The following is a 21138-nucleotide window of genomic DNA, read 5'->3' as shown; positions in this document are numbered from 1 at the left end:
TTCATTGCTTTTCTAACATTCAACCATCTTTGATTTTGTGGAATCTCTCTATTTTGGTGCTGATATATTATTTTTAAATCTGCTTTTGGATTTTAATTGATAAACACGAGTGATTTATTTTTAATTCAATTTATTTAAACTAAGAAAATAGTCACCCATTTCTCCCATTTCCCACCCTTTGGGAACCACCTATCTGTTCTCTATGAGCTTGGTTTTGTTTGTTTGTTTGTTTGTTTGTTTAAGCTTCCATGTATAAGAGAGACCATATGGTATTTGTCTTTCTCTGATTTATTTCATTTAGCATAATGACTTTCAGGTCGACCGATGTTATCACAAATGGCAAGATTTCATTCTTTTTTATGGCTGAATAATATTGTATATATATGCCACAACTTCTTTATCCACCCATCGATGGCCACTTAGGTTGTTTCCATGTCTTGCCTATTATAAGTAATGCTGCAATGCACAGAGGGGTGTAATATGCAAATACCCTACTGTTTTGATCTTTTCTTCCCCCTCACTGCCTTTGGTCAGATCTTTATTCAGAATTAGCTGTCCAGAATGATCGGACATTTATGGAACAAACAAATTTAAGTTTATGCAGCAGGCTTCTTTTCTTTTGTGGTGGGTTTCTTTTCTGCAGGCTTCTCAGCTGCTGGTTTCTTGGTAGTTGCAATTTTTTTTCCCACCAGAGGCTTCTGCTTCTTCACACCAACAGCCTCCTTTCCTCTCTTCCCTATCACAGGCTTCTTGCCTGGAACCTCCTTCTCATCTGAGTTGGCTTCCAGTGCTGCTGCCACCTTATCCATCTGGAGTTTGTGATTTTTGCTCCAGTGAAGAATGGTTATTCCGGCTTGTGGTCTTGGCCTATGGGTTTAGCTTCAACATGATTCTCAGGTTTTTCTGTGGATTCTACTTCAGGATTCGGCAATGAATCCTCTTGTGTGGTGCTCGGAGGGCACTTTGGAACTCTGGACTTTTCAAGATTTTGCTAAGGTCTGTATTGAGCATCTTGCGCCTGAGAAGTTGTAGTTACTCTTGAGGGAGGCAGCTTTACGCCAAGTGCCACGCAGATCATCTAAGCTGCGGGAAGCACTTTCAGTCCAAATGCAGAAACGTCCCACATGCTCTCCAGGAACAAGTTTCAAAGTGCTCAGTTTGCTTACGTTAAGTAGAGTAATTCCAAGGATGTTTCTGAAGGCCTTCATGATACCGTTGTCCTCACTATAGAGGACGCAGGGTCTCCTGGGCTGGATACCACACATTTGGCCCTTGCCAGGGTCTCTTGGGCTGGATACCACACATTTGGCTCTTGCCATCTCCCATTTGCTCAGAGGCATAGACCTTCTTGCTATCATTCCAGGCCTTAAGTTTCTTAAGAAGCAAAACAGCCTCCTTGGTCTCCTTGTAGCTTTCAGTTTTTACCTTCGACCACCAACACAAGTTCAGGAATTTCCTCAGTTTGATGACCTTTAGACATGACCAGCGCTGGTAAGGCCGAGGCAGCCAGGGCAGAGCACATGGCATATCGCTGTTGGGTTGTGTTCACTATGCGGTGCCAGTGGTGTCGGGCTTTGGTTGGTGCAAACACACAGCCCCCACGACACATATTTCCAAAAGCACCCTGGCCAGAACTCTGAGTCCCACTGCCTGGAACTCTAGAAATCTGAGCCCCAAGACTCGGCACTGGTTTGATGACCTGCTAATTCACTGACAGCATAGGGCTGTCTGTTGTTTTTGCACAAGTTGGTGTGAACAAAGTTCACAATACCTAGTCAAAGGGGAGTCTTGAACACAGCAGGCAAAGTGACATTTTTGCCAGAAGACTCCCTCTTTTCGAAGTACACTGATACCACTGGGCAGGCACATGCCATGGCAGGGAGAGAAAGCCATGCTCCTTTCAACCTCAGTGGCTCCTACAGGAAAAGCTATTTTGATCTTTGGATTTTTTTCAAATTAGTGTTCTTGTTTTCTTTAGATAAATACCCAGAAGTGGAATTGCTGGATCATAGGGTAGCTCTATTTTTAACTTTTTGAGGAACCTCCATACTGTTTTCCAGAGTGGCTGCACCAGCTTGCGTTCCCACCAACAGTGCATTAAGGCTTCCCTTTTCTCCATATCTCCATTTGGAACAAACAAATTTAAGTTTATGCAGCAGGCTTCTTTTCTTCTGTGGTGGGTTTCTTTTCTACAGGCTTCTCAGCTGCTGGTTTCTTGGTAGCTGCAATTTTTTTTTCCCACCAGAGGCTTCTGCTTCTTCCAACAGAAGGAAACAACAATTGTTATTTTTAGTCTTTTGGATAATAGCCATTCAAATAGGTGTGTGGTGATATCTCACCGTGGTTTTGATTTGCATTTCTCTGATTAATGATGTAGAGCATCTTTTCATGTACCTGTTGGCCATCTGTATGGCTTCTTTAGAAAAATGTCTATTCAGTTCTTCTCATTTTTAATCGGATTTTTTTTTTTTTGTTATTGAGTTGTATGTGTTCTTTATATATTTTGGATATAAGCCTCTTGTCAGATATATGATTTACAAATATTTTCTCCCATTCAGGAGGTTGCCTTTTCATTTTGTTGATGGTTTCCTTTGTTGTGCAGAAGCTTTATAGTCTCCCTTGTTTATTTTTGCTTTTGTTGCTTTGTTTTTGGTGTCAGATTAAGAAAATCATTCCCAAGACCTATGTCAGTTTCTTACTGCCTGTGTTTTCTTCAAGGAGCTTTATGGGTTTTGGTCTTTTTTTCTTTTTTAAGATTTTATTCATTTATTTGAGAGAGAGAGTGAGCGAACTAGAGAGAGAGAGCATAAGCAGGAAGAGGAGCAGAGAGAGAGGGAGAAACAGACTCTCTGCTGAGCAGGGAGCCCAACTCGACTTGGACACAGGGGGCTCGATCCTGGGACTCCAGGATCATGACCTGACCAAAAAGGCAGATGCTTAACAAACTGAGCCACCCAGGCACCCCTCGTTTTAGGTCTTACATTGAAGTTTTTAATCTATTTTGAGTTCACTTTTGTGTATGTTGTAAGATAGTGGGCCAATTTCATTCTTTTGCATGTGGCTGTCCAATATTCCCAACACCATTTATTGAAGGGACTGTCCTTTCCGCATTGCATATTCTTGGCTCCTCTGTCATAAATTGATTATATATGCATGGATTTATTTCTGTGCTCTCTATTCTGTTCTATTGATCTATGTGTCTATTTTTATGCTGAGACCATACTGTTTTGATTATTACCATAGCTTTATAATATAGTTTGAAATCCGGAAGCATGATGCTCTTCTTTCTCAAGATTGCTGGGCTATTTGGAGTCTTTTGTGGTTCCATACAAATTTATAGGATTGCCTGTTCTTTTTCTGTGAAAAAAACCATTGGAATTTTGATAGCAATTGCACTGAATCTTAGACTGCTTTGGGTAGTATGAATGTTTTTAACAATATTAATTCTTCCAATCCATGAGAATGGAATACCTTTCTATTCATTTTTGTCATCTTCAATTTCTTTCATCAATGTCTTATAGTTTTTAGTGTATAGGTTTTGCATCTCCTTGGTTAAATTTATTCCTAGGTGTTTTATTCTTTTTGATGAAATTGTAAATGGGTTTTCTTAATTTCTCTTTCTGATAGTTTGTCTCTTTGCTGTTGGTTTGTAGAAACACAACAACTTTTCATGTATTGGTTTTGTATCCTGCAATTTTACTGAATTCATTAGTTCTAACACTTTTTTTTAATTTTAAATTAAAAAAAAATTTTAATTAACATATAATGTATTATTTGTTTCAAGGGTACAGGTCTGTGATTCATCAGTCTTACACAACACACAGTGCTCACCACAACACATACCCTCCCCAAAGTCCATCACCTAGTTACCCCATTTCCCCACCTCCTCCCCTCCAGCAACCCTCAGTTTGTTTTCTATGATTAAGAGTTCTTGTTTGTCTCCCTCTCTGGTTTCCTCTTGGTTCATTTTTTCCCTCTCCTCCCCTATGATCCTCTGCCTTGTTTCTTAAATTCCGCATATCAGTGAGATCATATGATAATTGTCTTTCTCTGATTGATTTCTTTCACTTAGCATAATACCCTCTAGTTCTATCCACGTTGTTGCAAATGGCAAGATTTCATTTTTTTGATGGCTGCGGAATATTTCATTGTGTATATATATATATATATATATACGCACACACACACATCTTTATCCATTCATCTCTCTATGAACATCTGGGCTCTTTCCATAGTTGGGCTACTGTGGACTTTGCTGCTATAAACATTGGGGTGCAGGTATCCCTTCGGATCACTACATTTGTATCTTTGGGGTAAATACTGAATTGTACAATTGCTGATCATAGGGTAGCTCTATTTTCAACTTTTTGAGGAACCTCCATACTGTTTTCCAGAGTGGCTGCACCAGCTTGCATTCCCACCAACAGTGTAGGAGGGTTCCCCTTTCTCTGCATCCTCACCAACATCTGTTGTTTCCTGATTTGTTAATTTTAACCATTCTGACTGGTGTGAGGTGGTATCTCATTGAGGTTTTGATTTGGATTTCCCTGATGCCGAGCGATGTTGAGCACTTTTTCATGTGTCTCTTGGCCATTTGTATGTCTTCTTTGGAGAAATGTCTGTTCATGTCTTCTGCTCATTTCTTGATTGGATTATTTGTTCTTTGGGTGTTGAGTTTGATAAGTTCTTTATAGATTTTGGATACTAGCCCTTTATCTGATATGTGATTTGCAAATACCTCTCATTCTGTCAGTTGTCTTTTGGTTTTGTTGACTGTTTCCTTGCTGTGCAAAAGTTTTTTATCTTGATGAAGTCCCAATAGTTCATTTTTGCCTTTGTTTCCCTTGCCTTTGGAGACTGTCTTGCAAGAGGTGCTGCAGCTGAGGTCCAAGAGGTTGCTGTCTGTGTTCTCCTCTAGGATTTTGATGGATTCCTATCTCATATTTAGGTCTTTTTGATGGAGTGTTTAGGGCTTTCTATATATAGTATTGTGTCATCTGCAAATAATGACAACTTCTTCTCTTCCAATTTTAATGCCTTTTCTTTTTTTTTTTGCCTAATTGCTGTGGCTAGGACTTCCACTACTATGTTGAATAAAAGTGGCAAGAGTGGGCATCCTTATCTTATGCCTGATCCAATGTTGAATATGATGTTAGCTATAGGTCTGTCATATATGGTCTTTAATATGTTGAAGTATGTTTCCTCTATACCAGCTTTGTTAAGAGTTTTTATCATAAACAGATGTTGAATTTTGTTGAATGCTTTTTCTGCATCTATTGAGAAGATCATATAATTTTTATCCTTCATTTTGTTAATGTGGTATATCACACTGACTCATTTGCAGATGTTGAACCATCCTTCTATCCCTAGAATGAATCCCACTTGATCATGGTGTATGATCCTTCTACTGTATTATTGAATTTGGTTTGCTAACATTTTGTTGGGGGCTTTTGAATCTATGTCATCAGGGATATTGGATTGTAATTTTCCTTTCTTGTGACAACTTTGTATGGTTTTGGTAATAGGATAATGCTGGGCTTGTAAATGAGTTTGGTAGAGTTTCCTCCTCTTCTATTTTTTCTATTAAACCTAAACTTTATTTAAGGTTTATGCACTGATATTTAGAAGTAATATTGATCAGAGCCAATAATCCAGGACAACTAATTTTCTTTCTTCCTTCCTTCCTTCCTTCCTTCCTTCCTTCCTTCCTTCCTTCCTTTCTTTCTTTCTTTCTTTCTTTCTTTTTTTCTTTCTTTCTTTCCTCTTTCTCTACTTACTTTTTCTTTAGGTTTTCCTGGACTTCACAATTAATTTGAATGCAAACTCTAAATCAGGATAAAGGTACATTTGGTGAGTAGATTGTATGTATCATTTCTTTCACAAGGACCTTCAAGTGTCAGTTTTATGTACTGGTATCATTTAATTTTTCACATTATGCAGGCCAAGACCTTGTCCTGTATCCTCATATATTTTTTAAGATCCAAGCCTCATGGTTACTGAACTAAATTCAGTGTGTAACATGTTTGTTATAAACAACATGGCATCTGGTATCCCCCAGACCAAGTGATCTGAGAGAGAGGCAGCAACCAAGATGGTGGCTGCTGTGTCTTTTATAACTGAATATCAGAAGTGGCATACCAATTCTTCTGACATATTCTATTGGTCACACCAATAGACCAACTCTAGTATAATATGGGAGGGGATTACACAAGGGTGTTAATACCATGAGGTGGGGATCATTAGGAGCCACCATAGATGATGGCTACCAGGGTACATATTCACATTTAAATTCTATTAAATCTAGTCTATACTGATAGATCATGACAGCAATGTATTCCCAGCACTCTAGACAATATCTGACAAATAGTAGGCTCCTAATAATTTTTAATAATCAACTAGCTAATTTTATATATCATAGATATATTATAGCATAGATAGTTGGGTTTTAGGTTTTTCTAGAAGGATTTATAGAAGGATATTTTGGCTGCTATAATTTGATAAAGAGAAGTTAAAGGCATGCATAACTACTATGTATATGTAAATTTTAGGCATTACTTCAAAATTTTATTTCACTCAAAGAGGAAGGTTCAAGAGAATGGACATTTAAAATTGTGTTCTAATTTTTACTGTTAGATATATTGTTATTTTGAAATTATTTAAGGTATGTTATAGGATAAAGTATTAAGTAAATAAGTTAATGGTTTAGGAAAGAAGTTTCCATAGAGAGGAAAACAAGTATAAAATATTAAAACATTTTGTGATTTTAAATTTGAACTGGAAATATCAGTGAACACTCATGAGTCTACCCACTCATCCAACCAAACAACAGATTCTACTAATTTCCCTAATTTTAGAAAAGGCTTAGAAACAATGATAATCTAGCAGTAATGAGTATTCGAAATTACTGTTTTTCATTAAAAGGAATTAGGGCTCCTTGGAGAAATGGTTGATTCTAAATCTGAAACAGAAAATTTTCAAGATTAGCCTGGGATGTCTTATGCCAGAAAGCAGGAACTATCAAATTCTAATGTGGTCATATTAAAAAGATATATAATACAGCTTGAAGGAGGTCCCATTGACCTCAGATAAGGCAACTTACACATCAAAAAGATTTAAACAGAATATGTAAAAAATTATGAGTCCATGATGAGACAAAATAATTAAAAAATAGAACAATACCAAACAAAACACACTAACCTCAAGATAATGATTCCAATGGAGTTTTCTAGGATACCAACTCATTACTCTAACAACTAACAAAAAAATCAGGGATTTATTCTACCCGAATAATAGTTGACATAAGAATGACCCTTTTTTTAGTTGAATTACAACGGACATAAAATATCCTATTAGTTTCAGGTGTAAATCACAGTGATTTGATATTTTATAAATATTTTATAAATGAATGCCAGAAAACAAACCACGCAACTGAGTGATGGGCCAAAGACTCTAAGAGAAACCTCACCAAAGAAGAGATCAGATGGCAAATAAACATATGAGGAGAGGCTCCACATTATATGTCATCAGGGAAATGCAAATTAAAACAACTAGATACCACTAAACATCAATTAGAATGGCCAAAATCTGGAACACTGACACCAAATGCTAGTGAGGATGTGGAGCAACAAGAAATCTCATCCACTGTTGGTAGAATATAAAATGGTATGGCCACTTGGAAGACATTTTGGTGGTTTCTTACAAAACTAAACATACTCTTGTCATATGACCCAGGAAGGCTGCTTCTTGATATTTTCCCAAATGAACTGAAAACTTATGTCAATACAAAAATCTGCACATAGATGGTTATAGCAGTTTTTTTCATAATTTCCAAAATTTGGAAAATAAACCTGGAACATCCAGACAGTGGAATATTATTCAGCATTAAAAAGAAATAAGCTATCAAGCCATGAAAAGACATGGAGGAAACTTAAATGCTTATTACTAAGTGAAAAAAACTGATCCGAAAAAGCTGCATACTGTATGACTCCAACTGTATGACCTTCTGGAAAAGTCAAAACTATGAAGCCAGTAAAAAAATCAGTGGTTTCCAAGGGTGGGGGTGATAGTAGGGATGAATAGGTAGAGTAAAGAGGATTTTTAGGACAGTGAAACTACTCTGCATGATACTATAACGATGGCTACATGTTTGTGTTTTTTTGTTTGTTTGTTTTTTTGATACATGTATTTGTCCAAACCCACAGAATGTAAAACACCAGGAGTGAATCCTAATGTAAACTATGGACTCTGGGTGATTACGATGTTTCAAAATGTAGGTTTAAACCCGCTGTAACAAATGTATGACTCTGGTGGGGGTTGCCGCTAATGGGAGAGGCTATGCGTGTGTGGGGGCAGGGGTATACATATATATCTATACCGTTCCCTCAATTGTGCTGTGAACCAGAAGTGCTCTAAAAAAACAGTGTTAATAAATTTAAAAAAATGTAAGAGGTCTGTGATTTGGGTCAACATAATAGCGTGTTTGGCAATTATGAGTAAAAATGAACTGGCACCTGGAGATATGGTCTGAGCTATCATTACACACACGGAAGGTAAATTAATAGCATTCTTGCTTTCTTGGTCATGAGCTAACTCGGAAAATATGATAAGGCCTGGATATTCAGCCTTGGCGTAGACATGTTCATCAATAAGGTAATTCCATTTTCCGTGGATTGATCTGAGAGAGCCCAAAGTACCACGTGGGTCATACCACAGTGCATTTGTTTTTCCTCCATTTATTTGATCCAGGCTCAAGATAGATTATTTGCCTGGTTTGGTTTACACCTTTGTTTTCCCCATGAAATTTTTTAAGTATACAAGGTGAGGGACCAGGTCTTATTCAGGTTTGTCAATCACTATTTCCTGAAGCAAAGAACTATTCAAAGTAAAGATAAGAAAATTCACTTGGACTCACACATTCCAGGCCTAAAAGAAGCCAGGTTACCTGACTATTTATAAAAGTGGAATTAATACCACTTCACAAGTTTACAGATAAAAAGATGGCCACAAAGTCTCAATGTGTATAGCATTTGTGGAATTACATGGTTGCAGAAAAATCAATCTCCTGAAACATTCTCTCAGCAGTAACAATGACAACCCTATTCTGTTTCTTTTGCTAATCTTAATGTGAGTTATTGACTGTGTGGAGGTGGGAGGCGAGAAGCAGCTGTTCACATGGGTGGTATACAAGATAATCTTAAAGATTCTCTGGCCCAAATTATTTTCACTCTTTTCTATTTCTTATGCTTGCAAATCCTATATTTTTAATACTAAGAAAGGCCCTGCTTGAATATGGAAAAGAAATTAAAAAGTGGTCTCTTTCCACACTGATAACCACTTGGCCTCTGTGTTCTTGCTACCTCACCACTGCCTATGTTTTTCTCATCAGCGGCACACCCAGGCAGAAAAGAGGGACTCCCTAGGTAACAGAGGCTTCCCTCGGAGTGGGAGGACCTGGGTTTCCTTGCTAAAAACTCCAAACAAACTCTTAAGATCCATTTAACATAATTAAATTCTTGGTGGTGAAGAACTGATCAATGGGGCCGATCCAGGTACAGTGTCCCAGCATAAAGACGCTGTATGTCTTTGGAAGGAGGAAAGTAGATAGACATGTTTTCTTCCAGTTTGGAAACTGCAGATATTCTATTTTTCTTTCTTTAAATAACTAATTCTGGCATTTGGGGACAGATGATTTTATCCAAATTTCAATTCATAAAATTTCTCATATGTCTGAGCACTTTCTGCATTTGACCCAAGAAGTACATGCCATAAAAATCAACAGAGTATTTTCTTTAGAATACTAGGAACATACAGAAATCTCAGCAGAGATACTGTTGTACCACATATGTTTTGATAAACAACACTTTTCAAAGCTTTTGTATTTTATTCATCCAAGATTTTAACAAGAAATAAATCTGAAGAGGCTAGTGGCATGAATGGATCTTCTATGAGGAAAGAGAATATCTATCCCTAGTTTTCAATTATAGAGCGAACACCTAGGCAAACATCAACCATGAAAGGATACGAACAAAGGTTTGGGCAATTAAAATGCTACCAGTTACAGCACAAAAGGTTTGTCTTTTCAATCAGTTGCATTTTAGTTATTTGAGGACAAAATATTCCAATGAACATCTTTCAGTACTATTTTTAGTAGTTCTTTAGAATGTTTTTATGTTTAATTAGAAGTTTGATTTCATATTACCCTGAACACTATTCATTGGGGGTACAGACAGAAGAAAGGGATTAAACATATTAATATAATTAATATCTAATCAATAGCTATTAACTGATATGTAGGAAAATTAAACATATCAGTTGAGCTTATTTATGGCATGAACTAATTTAAAAACCAACAAGCTTTGGGACGTATGCATAAATAAAACAAAAGCATAATGTAGTCTCTTTTTACCATACTTTTAGCAAATGTAGCAAATGAGCATAGAAATATAAAAAATACATAAGCCAGGGATTAATTAGTCACTTTACAAAAAAAAAAGGCTTTTATTTTAAGAAAGTATTTTTACAGGAAGTATTTCTGTAAGTATTAATATATAACTCTTTTTATAATTATTTTATACATTACTACCTTTAAAGGATGCTAGTAGTTGCCCACCATGAGATATTCTTGTGTTGAGCCGGGGACAACTTACAAAAAAATTCTTGAATGATACTCAGAAATATTTTAATCCTCATGTGTCAATTTCTTTCAGTGGGAGTGATGATACAAAAAAAAAGACAACTGTCAAAAGTACCATTTTTTAAAATATGTCACATAAATCATTAATATGAGTTGATTTTATGATGAAAGACTGCAGGTCAATTTTAAATATAAGAAAACAAGTCACATGGCCAAGTACTAAATAATGGACATGAAACTTGTCACTAACATTCTTTTTTATTTTAAATTCCTTTTCTGTACTTTTTGCTACCCTTATACCTACTTTTTCCTGTCTCCACTATGCCTGTCTCTCTGCCCTCTACCTTGTTTCTTCTGCTTTCCTTCCTTGCTATCTATACCCTATGTCTACAGTGATACCCAGTGACATTTCCAACACTGCTTGGTTCTCTGTTAGCATATATTATTATATTTAGATATTAGTAAATTAGTATATATGAGTATATTAGAGCATAGCAATATGGACTATGGAGCTGCTAGGTTATCCAACTCACTGGGCACATCAAAGGCTTATTACCTATGAAACAAGCAGCTATATCCACATTTTAACGTCTTTGATCTAAAGGAAATCTGATTTGTATTTATTTGATCTAAAGGAAATTTCTCAGAGTTTGACTTTATTTTCAGAGGATCAATCTGAACATTGATTTCAAACTCTGAAAAATAAGCCCTTCCAATATTCCTTAGCTAGACAGATGAATAATTAGTAATCAATAGGTAAGGTGGATAAAGCAGTCAGTTCTCATGACTTCTAGTTACGTTTATCTACGACACACCTGAGAATTTGATTTGGTAAATACACAAAGAAAAACAAGGGGAATAGTGTTTAATGTAGAAAAGGACTCAAAATAAAGGAAAAATGCAATGTTCTAGAGTAAACAAATCTTAAAATAGTGCCTTTTCCTGTCCACAACATAAGCTGTGTCACAACTGAGCAGGCATAGTCATTGTTGATTTTTCCCTGTCTGCTGTGTTACAATCTATGTTGATTGCAGTCCAAGAATAGGGCATGTATGAGCAAGATTGGTGAGTGACAGCGGTCAAATAATACAACTGTCATAGATTTGCAGATGTAGGTTTCCGGATTCCAGGGGTGCCGGCCACTTGTGATGCTACCGTACAACTAGCATCATCACATGTTTATATTGAGGCCATTTATCTCAAAGACTTTGGCAGCACAGCTAATGCCATAATCGCCCAGATGGTACATGAATCAGGTATTTGAATGGTTATTTACTTAGCCACTTTCGGATTTGTTTGAAATGGATTTTTAAAAAGTAGAACATTAATAATGAAAGTTATATCAATTACTTATAGATTAATAGAACCAAATATGGAGGTAAAACAATAAATGAGGTTAATTTTTTGTTAATCTCTGAGTGAGGACATACAGAAAATACCATATAGTTGTATTTTCTCATACTTTAACCAATTAAACATATCGATGTTTTTGACTCTTTCCAAAGCTCTGAGTATTGATTGCCTCACATCCCAAGGTGTCAGTTTCTTGCTTACCCTGTTATCTCTTCTCCTTGGTCAAGTTTACACTACCTCAACTGAGTTACAAATGTCTATTTATATAAAAAGACTGTGGATAACCTCACACTGTTCATTCTCTGCCCTACCGTTGCTGTAATTTTCCTGTGTGTTTTCTATTCATTTATTAATCCAGAACACTAGAAAGATAGAAGAGGTATCTGTAGATTTACTTGTATTTTGAGGAAACATTATTTGTACAGGTGATTTCCAAGTCTAACCACACTACTAGAACTCTACAGTTCTTTCCCTTAAAAGACTCCAAGAGAAGGGAATGCAGTCCAGTTACTTCTATTTACTTATGTGTAATCTGACCAGTTTAAGTGATCAAAATCATACAACTTGTGAGAAACACAAGTAAACCAAAGCCGCAGGCTTCTAGTTCCAGTTCAGTGCCTTGCCCCTTGTCCACTGTCACCTATCTGCTCAAATATATATGACATTCACTGCACTTAGAGTATAGATATGGATGCTACTACAGGAGTTTTCAAACGACACCAACTTCACACCTAATTGTTTTTCGTATCATAAACAGCAATAGCAATTGAGCTTATAGATAAAGGAGCACTTCACGATATTTTCTTACAACTCTTTTTTTTTAAGCAGGGGAAGATTTTATTAGATGATCTCTATTGTCCCTTCCAGTTTTAATATCCTTGGAAGTCATGAATCATCCTGGAACACATTGGTATGCAGCAAATGGCAAGAGGCATGCCTTTGTAAATTTAAAATGTTGTGATAGTGCACATTTACGGCTGAAAACATAGAATAAGAATAACCATCACAGTTGAAATTATTCTCCCTTTAATGTTGCTCTATCTCATACTATCCTGACCCCGCTATTTTCCCATTTCATTCCCCATCAATCCACATAACGTGCTCTGTCCATAAATGCAGTGTGGTGGCATCAAAAGAGAATGGGCTTTGGCATATGATAGAAATAGTATTTGAATCCAGGCTGTGTGACTTCAAACTACATACTTAATCTTTTTCTGAGTCTCAGTTTCTTCCACTTAGATTACACGAACATAAGTCTGTGGAGGTGGTTATGAGGATCAGTGATCATAAGTGGCTATGTTGCGATACAATACTGATAATAGTCAGATTCTTCTTATTTTTCTAAAACAAGTATTATGCAGATTTAAAGGGTGGGGGGAGAAGGAGGAGGCAGAGAACCCAGTATGTCCCTTCAAACATTTTATTGTAAAACTCACTTTCCTCTTTGCTCTTATAATACTCTGCTCTGCTCAAATGCAAGAGACAAATATAGGTCACTGTTATTTTACAAAAATTCATTTAAAGCACAGTTTTACTTTGGTTGACTCCAACATTAATGCTTATAGTCTCAATTACAATGGTGTCTGCCCAACTAGCTGAAATACCGTAAGGCACATTTCTTATCTTGCTCTATGTTGCTTATACCTTATATCATAAATGAGTTCTCATTGGTTTCAGGTGAAAGTATGATGGGACAAAATGCTGGATTTAGTTAATGATGTGTAATGGTGGTTAGTTAAAATGAGGGCCTAATATCAATATATACCAAGTAGATAGAAGAAAAGAAATTGAAGAGAAAATAAAATATGAAAGAAAAATTAATCTAAGCCCATGAGCAGTATGCTTGATATTCCTGAATCGAAAGCAGGTGGAATGAAGGAAAGGACTATAAAAATTGTGAAAGATGTGGGAATAAAAGGTTTCCTAGGAAAAAACATATTAGCTTGTCTTTCATGGCTCCTCTTTTCTAAGATTAAAGTGATTGCACTGAATGCATTTTTAAAAATTGTTTTTGAATGCATTTCTTAAAAAATTATTTTACTAGCAATCAAAGTAATTTATGTTCACTGTAAAAATTTTGGGATATATGGCAAAAAAAAGGGGAGAAAACTAAAGTTTTCCCCCAAGATAACCACTGTTAACTTCTGGTATCTTTTCATCTGTTCTTTTTTTTATGCGTAATCCATATATAATCTTATTTCTTACAAAATGTGGATGTTAGTATGCAAACAGCTTAAAATAATTCTGGTATGGTTTTTATATATGTAAAAAGGAGAAAGACTGTATAATGAATACCCATGTGCCATTGACAATTATCAAGATGTGGCCATCTTGCTTTATGTCTACCTTCTGCTATTCCTGCAGTCTTGAATTATTTTAAAGCAAATCCATTTAATAAATAAACACTTCAATATTTATCTCTAAAAGATAAGAACTCTTGCACAAAACAAAACACAATATCAATCATTAACAAATTAACAATAATTTCTTCATATCTTCAAAGAGCCACGTTATTATTGCTTTTTAATCTGGCTTCTCTTTGACAATATCATGGTCATCCTTTATTCACAATATAAGTCTATTGCATAGAAATGGTGAACTAATTTGTATTGATAAATAAGTATATGAGTGCCTATTTTCCTGTATTTCACCCAAATTGGATCTTACCATTCTTTTCTTTTTGAAGATTTTACTTATTTATTTATTTTATAGAGTGTGGCCAGCTGGGGGAGGGGCAGAGGGGGAAGAGCAGAGGGGGAGGGAAAGTGAGAGAGAATCTCAAGCAGACTCCATCCTGGGTGCAGAGCCTGAGGCAGGGCTGGATCTCACGACCCTGAGATCATGACCTGAGCGGAAACCAAGAGTCAGATGCTTAACTGACTGAGCCACCCAGGTGCCAGAGATCTTACCATTCTTTTAATCATTGTCAATTTATTAGATTAAAACCATAAGCATTTTTTTTGAAGATTTTATTTATTTATTTGACAGAGACAGACACAGTGAGAAAGGGAACACAAGCAGGGTGAGTGGGAGAGGGAGAAACAGAGTTACTGCTGAGCAGGGAGCCCGATGCGGGGCTTGATCCCAGGACCCTGGGATCAGGACCTGAGCCGAAGGCAGATGCCCAACGACTGAGCCACCCAGCATTTTGTTCATATGTTTATTATTCACTTATACTTTTATGAATTGCTTATTCATGCTTTTACTTCGTTACTATTGAAGTTTTGCTTTTTTCTTATTGATTTGTAAGAGTTCTTCACAAGCCTGTATATGTTCTCAGATTATTCATACTGGCTAGTATCGCCATAATTTTACCTTATGTTTTCTATTTATTTACTAAACTAGGACACTGGAGAGAAACAATATGCACCTGTGTATTATTTATATTGTGGGAAAACACTTATTTTTCCAGATACCTTCCAAGCCTAGTTGCAATGCCCCCTTCCCTGTTTCACAATGGATGTTAACTCTTTGCCATATATATTGCAAATATTGCAAATATCTTCTCATTGTCATTTATTTTTCTCTTTTGTTTACAGTAGTAAAATTTCCTTATCTCAAGATAAACATAAATAGACTAATTTTCTTCCTATATTTTTATCATTTCATTTTCTATTTTAAAACCTTAACTCAGGGGCGCCTGGGTGGCTCAGTCGTTAAGCATCTGCCTTCGGCTCAGGTCATGATCCTGGGGTCCTGGGATCGAGTCCCACATCGGGCTCCCTGCTCGGCGGGAAGCCTGCTTCTCCCTCTCCCACTCCCCCTGCTTGTGTTCCTGCTCTCGCTGTCTCTCTCTCTCTGTCAAATAAATAAATAAAATCTTTAAAAAAAAAACAAAAAACCTTAACTCAGTCTCAAATTATTGTAATATGAGGCATGAATTTGTTATAAATTTACCTTCATCCCAAATTGCTAGCTAATTGGTCCACTGCATTTGAGTAGACCATTTTTTTCCCAATGACTCTATATGCCTTCTTTGTCACTTAAGTTACACATTGAATAATTTTAAAATATACACTATATGTTTAAAAAATATATATGTGTGAGATATATATATGTGTGTGTGGCATATATATACATACACACACACACACACATATATACACACACACATACACACACATATATGTATAGTAAAAGCAGGGACCTAAGAAATGGGATGTTTTAACTGAGAGTAGAAAAAAGGCAGTCTACATAGGGTGTAGTGCTTCACTGGCATCTAGGAAATAAGAGGAAACTCTAAATATTTTTATTTTTTTTTCTAAATATTTTTAAAGAACAAACAATGAAAAATTGTGTAAATGAAATAAAATGATACCTGTGAATTGCAAATTTTTCCCATTTTAAGTTTGCTGAGGACTTATCAGACAACAAAGCTAGCTTTTCCCAAGTTTACCTCTGTGTACCACCCATACTATACCTTTTACTTATTTAACATTTATTTAGCCCCACTATGTGCCAGGCATTTTGCTAGGAGCTAGTTATACAAAAAAGAATATGATTTAGTCCATGCCCTTAAGGAGTTCATACTTTCATTGGCTGCACTTTTTTATATTTTGTTGTAATTATCTGTTTATGGGCCTAAATCTCTTCCCAGACTATGACCTTCTGCAGAACAGTGTCCATGGTTTATTCATATTCTAATCCCTAGTGTTTAGAATAATTCCTGCCACATAGTAGCTGCTGATCAATGAATATTTGTTGAATTCCCTGGGAGCAGAATCCCATTATTTCCAGGGTCACTTCTACCCGTACTCATCTGCCAAGAGGTGATAAGCATTTATTGTTGCAAATGAGTGAGTTTTTCTACCATGCTCAGGCTATGCTACACAACTTTCTTTGTCTCCTACAAATCCACCCTCTGTCCTTCTTCACCCGTCCCCTCTCTCTCCTACACCAGGGCTGCCCTGTTTCCATTACATCAGTGGTTTCCAACTCCCCAGCCTTTTCCCTCCGAGGCTTTCTCAGGCCGGGTGTGTTCCTCCACAGAAAAGTCTGTAGTCTTCGGGCACCTGGGTGGCTCAGTCATTAAAGCGTCTGCCTTCGGCTCAGGTCATGGTCCCAGGGTCCTGGGATCGAGCCCCGGATCGGGCTCCCTGCTCCGCGGGAGGCCTGCTTCTCCCTCTCCCGCTCCCCCTGCTTGTGTTCCCTCTCTCGCTGTGTCTCTCTCTGTCAAATAAATAAATAAAATCTTAAAAAAAAAAAAAAGTCTGTAGTCTTCCCAAACTGGCCTGTTGTGTGATACACTCTTCTCTTCTTTTGGCTTCCAGTGACTTCCTTCCTTCATCCTTCTAAGTCTGTGGTGGTGGCTGACTGGCAGCTAATAGCCCTGGGTTCCTGATAATCTTTTGGGGTTTCAATATATGCCCCATCCACTCCTTTTGGAATAATCTTTTTGTAAATAAAACCTCTTCACATTATACTGTTTTAAGTGTGTCATCTATTTGTTTTTTTTTTTTTCAATATTTTATTATTATTATTATTACTACTACTGCTTTTTCTGGAGAGTATACGCATGTTGGGGCAGGAGGGGAAAGATACGTAGGTTAGAAGTAAGGTTGTGCACGTGCAGGAAAACAGTTTTCTGTTTGAAGGATTCCAATAGTTTGAAAAGTAGTTCCAAAGACTGAAGTATACTCTGGCAGAAGGATCAGAGAAAATAAGAGAGGTAAAACTTGAATACCTCTAAAAATAAATGGGCTCAGAAGGTGCAGTGATCAACTGGTGAGTCACACTGAGCTGTGTTAATTATTTATTTTTTTATTTATCTTATCCCAACATTAACTATGCCTGTCTTGGGACACTCAATGGTTTTTTTGTTTCTTGACGAGTTTCCAAGAAAACCTATGTGCCATTATTTATCTAAAGGTGATAACTGCCCATCCCAAACAAAGAATTCTATTCTACACATATTAGTTGAGTTACAAAAGCCCCATCAAGCTTCATAGGATCATGGTCTAAAACTTTCAGGAGTAATTATTAAAGGTCTCCAAAAGGATATAATTCACTGATCTAACTTTTATTTTCCTTGATTCTTATGGTGCATTGAGTAGTGTTCATTTTCTTCAAAAGCACAGACTCCAAGGGAATAAATTATACCGTTCTTTTGGACACTTGACTCACAATTCTGGTGGATCATTCATTGAGTGCTTGCTACTGTGTTTATCATACATTATAGATAAGGGGAGATGTAGACAAAAATATGCTAGACATTTATACTTATTTCATTTATTCTTTCACTCAACAAGCTTTTATGAGAACTAATTAAATAATAGATGTCATGATAGTTAGGCACTGAGGAATTCTAAATGAATAAGACGTCTCATTTTTCTCAAGGTACTTAAGCGAAGATTGATGGGCTGTGAAAATGAATTTCATTAAAGGTAAAGGCACTTTCCCTTTCTGTTACAAAGATATAGGAAGAACTACTTTACCTTCATTGTGAGCTTTGCAAAGTGGCTGTTGTGGGAGCAGCTCCAAGGACCTCACGGAGATTGTCTCCAAATTGTGCATGGTTCCTGGTGTTTCTGATGGTGATGGACCTGTAAGAATTAACCTCCTCTACATTCTGAGACTTTCCTTTCAGTAGTAATATTTTCATAATGTATCACAGTTGCAAAACTCATCTCTAGTGCTGCAAGTTCAGACAAGATAAACTGCAGGTTTGATTTTTGTTTTGGTCGAAGGAAGATCTATATTACAGAAAGCCCTTAAATGTGCAGAACCGAGGAAGGCATGAGACTTTTCTTTGGTGTAGAAGCTGTTAATGTAACTGCAATAGGTACTTGATGTCACTCACCCCAACATCTTGATATTGAAGTGATTTTTCTATATATTAGATGTATTTATTTGAAGCATTAGTACTATTTCATCATTCCCCACTGAATAAACTTTAGTAGGAAGATGGCATGTGCTGGGAAACTAGTAACTCTCGCTTTTAAGTTACTATTTAATTCATGACTTTGCTATTACTCTTGTCTCCTTGCATTTCCTCATGGCACTCCGTTTCATTAATAATAGAAAGGTCTCTAGTTTTAACACACTTCATTTTTATGCACTGAAGTCCTTTCTGCTGGCATTTGCTGATATTTCTCGCGAGCTGCTTCTATTTCTGATGATACCACTGTGCTTTGAAACAATATTTTTTTTCAGAAAGGATAAAGGAACATTTTTAAAAATTCTGTATTAGGAGGAATATTTAGTCTTTATGCAGCTTCTGAAAACCAAATAATAGATTTTAAATAAGTTCCCTTTAGTAGTACATATAGGCTGCTCTAGATAGAAGAGTGCTGGCGGTCTCAGGGAGTTATGTCCTCTGTGTCCTGGCACTGAGAGCCCTGACAAGGCCCTGCAAATGTGCAGTGCTACCCAGGCACGGTTCCTATGTTCTACAAATAAAAAGCGAGTAAATATTAATAAGCAGCAGCCTCGGACTGTAATTGTGAATGAAAGCAAGAAAGTAATACTGATTCTCAGGAGAAAACGTAGTAAGAGCTTTAAGATTTAAAATTCCAATGAACAGTTTGTCCATATTATGAGAAGCAGAAGTATTTCCATTTGCCCTCTTACCTAAGACAGTCCTATTCCTGACATGTTGAGAGCTTAGATTACTTAGAGAATGATCTAAAACACACTTCAAAGAGTCAATGACTTTCTATGAAGACTGTATTATCTTTTCTGTGAAGATCAGGGATGTGTATCAGAAAATAAGATTAATTACGGAAATTTTGTCTTATTTTATTTTATATACTACAAAATCGTTCTCTTATTTAAAATATTGAAGATAGTCCTGAATATACAATAAGCACCCAAGGGAGCTACTTTCTTTCTTCTTAAAGACCCCATAGGAGGGGATTCCCTTTCCTTGCCCTGCGTTATGCTGAAACTGCTACTTGACTCATATAAGGATTCAAGCAAAGTAAAAGGACCACACACATACAAAAATCAGCCTTATTATGTTTTCTATTTTATAAATGTTAGGAGTAAGTAAAATGTCAAGCACTTGTTAAAAAGCTATCCTTGAATTTAGGTGTTTTCAATTGATATTATTAAATATTAGCAATTAAAGCCTAAACGTCCCTCAAAAGCACCAGGCAAATCTTGTTTTTAAGGACAGGGAGACAAAGCTTGTTTTTTTTTTTTTTTTCAATCTGGTTCTTAAATTAACTTGGCTTCAGAAATCAAACTGTTTTAAATCATTATCAATAATTAACTAAAAAACGATGTTCTACATTTTTGAAGGTACACGTTGTTTTTTTCCAAAGCATTAGCTTTAATTTCAGGAGAGTAGTCTTTAAAGAGAGAAGCCAAATGCATCTTCAAAAAAGCTAGAGATATGATTTCCTCTCTCTCATTAATATGCTCTTGGCACTGAAAAACACATCTTATTTACATAACTTCTTACTAATGGCCTCCACAAAACTCCCATCTAGCCACATTCTTTCCATATGTCTCTGTCAATTCAATGGTTATTTACTATACGAGTCAGTTTTTATTTACAAAGCTAGACTTTTTTTTTAATGCGAGAAATATGTTTATCTCTGAGAATTTATATTTTGGACTGTGCTCTCAATTTTTCTTGCAGGATTGCCTTGCTTTTCCATCTTAAAGAAAAAGCCTTTTAAAAATTGGAAAAATATTATTTTGTGATAAAATGAATAATTAGTAATCTAATGTTCCAGATTTTACTAGCTAGTGGCTATAAAATAGGATCATGCTTTCTTTCAATTCCCCAATGACTGTAGCTTGAGCACCTACCAGCCTACTCACTGGAATTAAGACTTCCTTACTTCTGAGAGTTTTCCTAGGCCCTGCTCAGGACCAGGTGGCCTCCTCATTAAACTGCTGCCCTTGCTGTTCGTCCTGCTCGAGAGACCACTAAACATACAGGCTCAGCTCTCTTGTCCTCCAAGAATGACAGCTGCCACCACTGCCTTTCTGATCCCACACAAGCCTGATGCCTGCTCTCCTCCCTCTGAAATAGGAGACAGACGTCTCCCCAACTCCCCACAGTCCCGGTGAGACCGGGTTAAAATGATAAGTAGACTTTATGAAAGGTTTTGGCATCATGAAGGAAAGTTGGTAACAAAAATGGTAACTTGCTATTGCTCTACAAGTGGTTAATCTGAGAGCAGACAGGACCTCGGATCTCT

The 21138-nt window shown here is 36.6% G+C and overlaps 1 pseudogene; it reads right to left on the bottom strand.

The window, feature by feature from the left end:
• Positions 1-527: 527 nt before the first annotated feature.
• LOC118016974 lies at positions 528-1898 on the bottom strand (annotated as a pseudogene).
• Between the last annotated feature and the right edge of the window lie 19240 nt (positions 1899-21138).

The sequence above is a fragment of the Mirounga leonina genome, unplaced genomic scaffold (genome assembly GCF_011800145.1).
Source record: "Mirounga leonina isolate KUSES-001 unplaced genomic scaffold, KU_Mleo_1.0 Mir_168, whole genome shotgun sequence".
Taxonomy (NCBI): Eukaryota; Metazoa; Chordata; class Mammalia; order Carnivora; family Phocidae; genus Mirounga; species Mirounga leonina.
The sequence above is the reverse complement of the archived record's forward strand: the minus strand, read 5'-3'. Positions and strand labels throughout refer to the sequence as shown.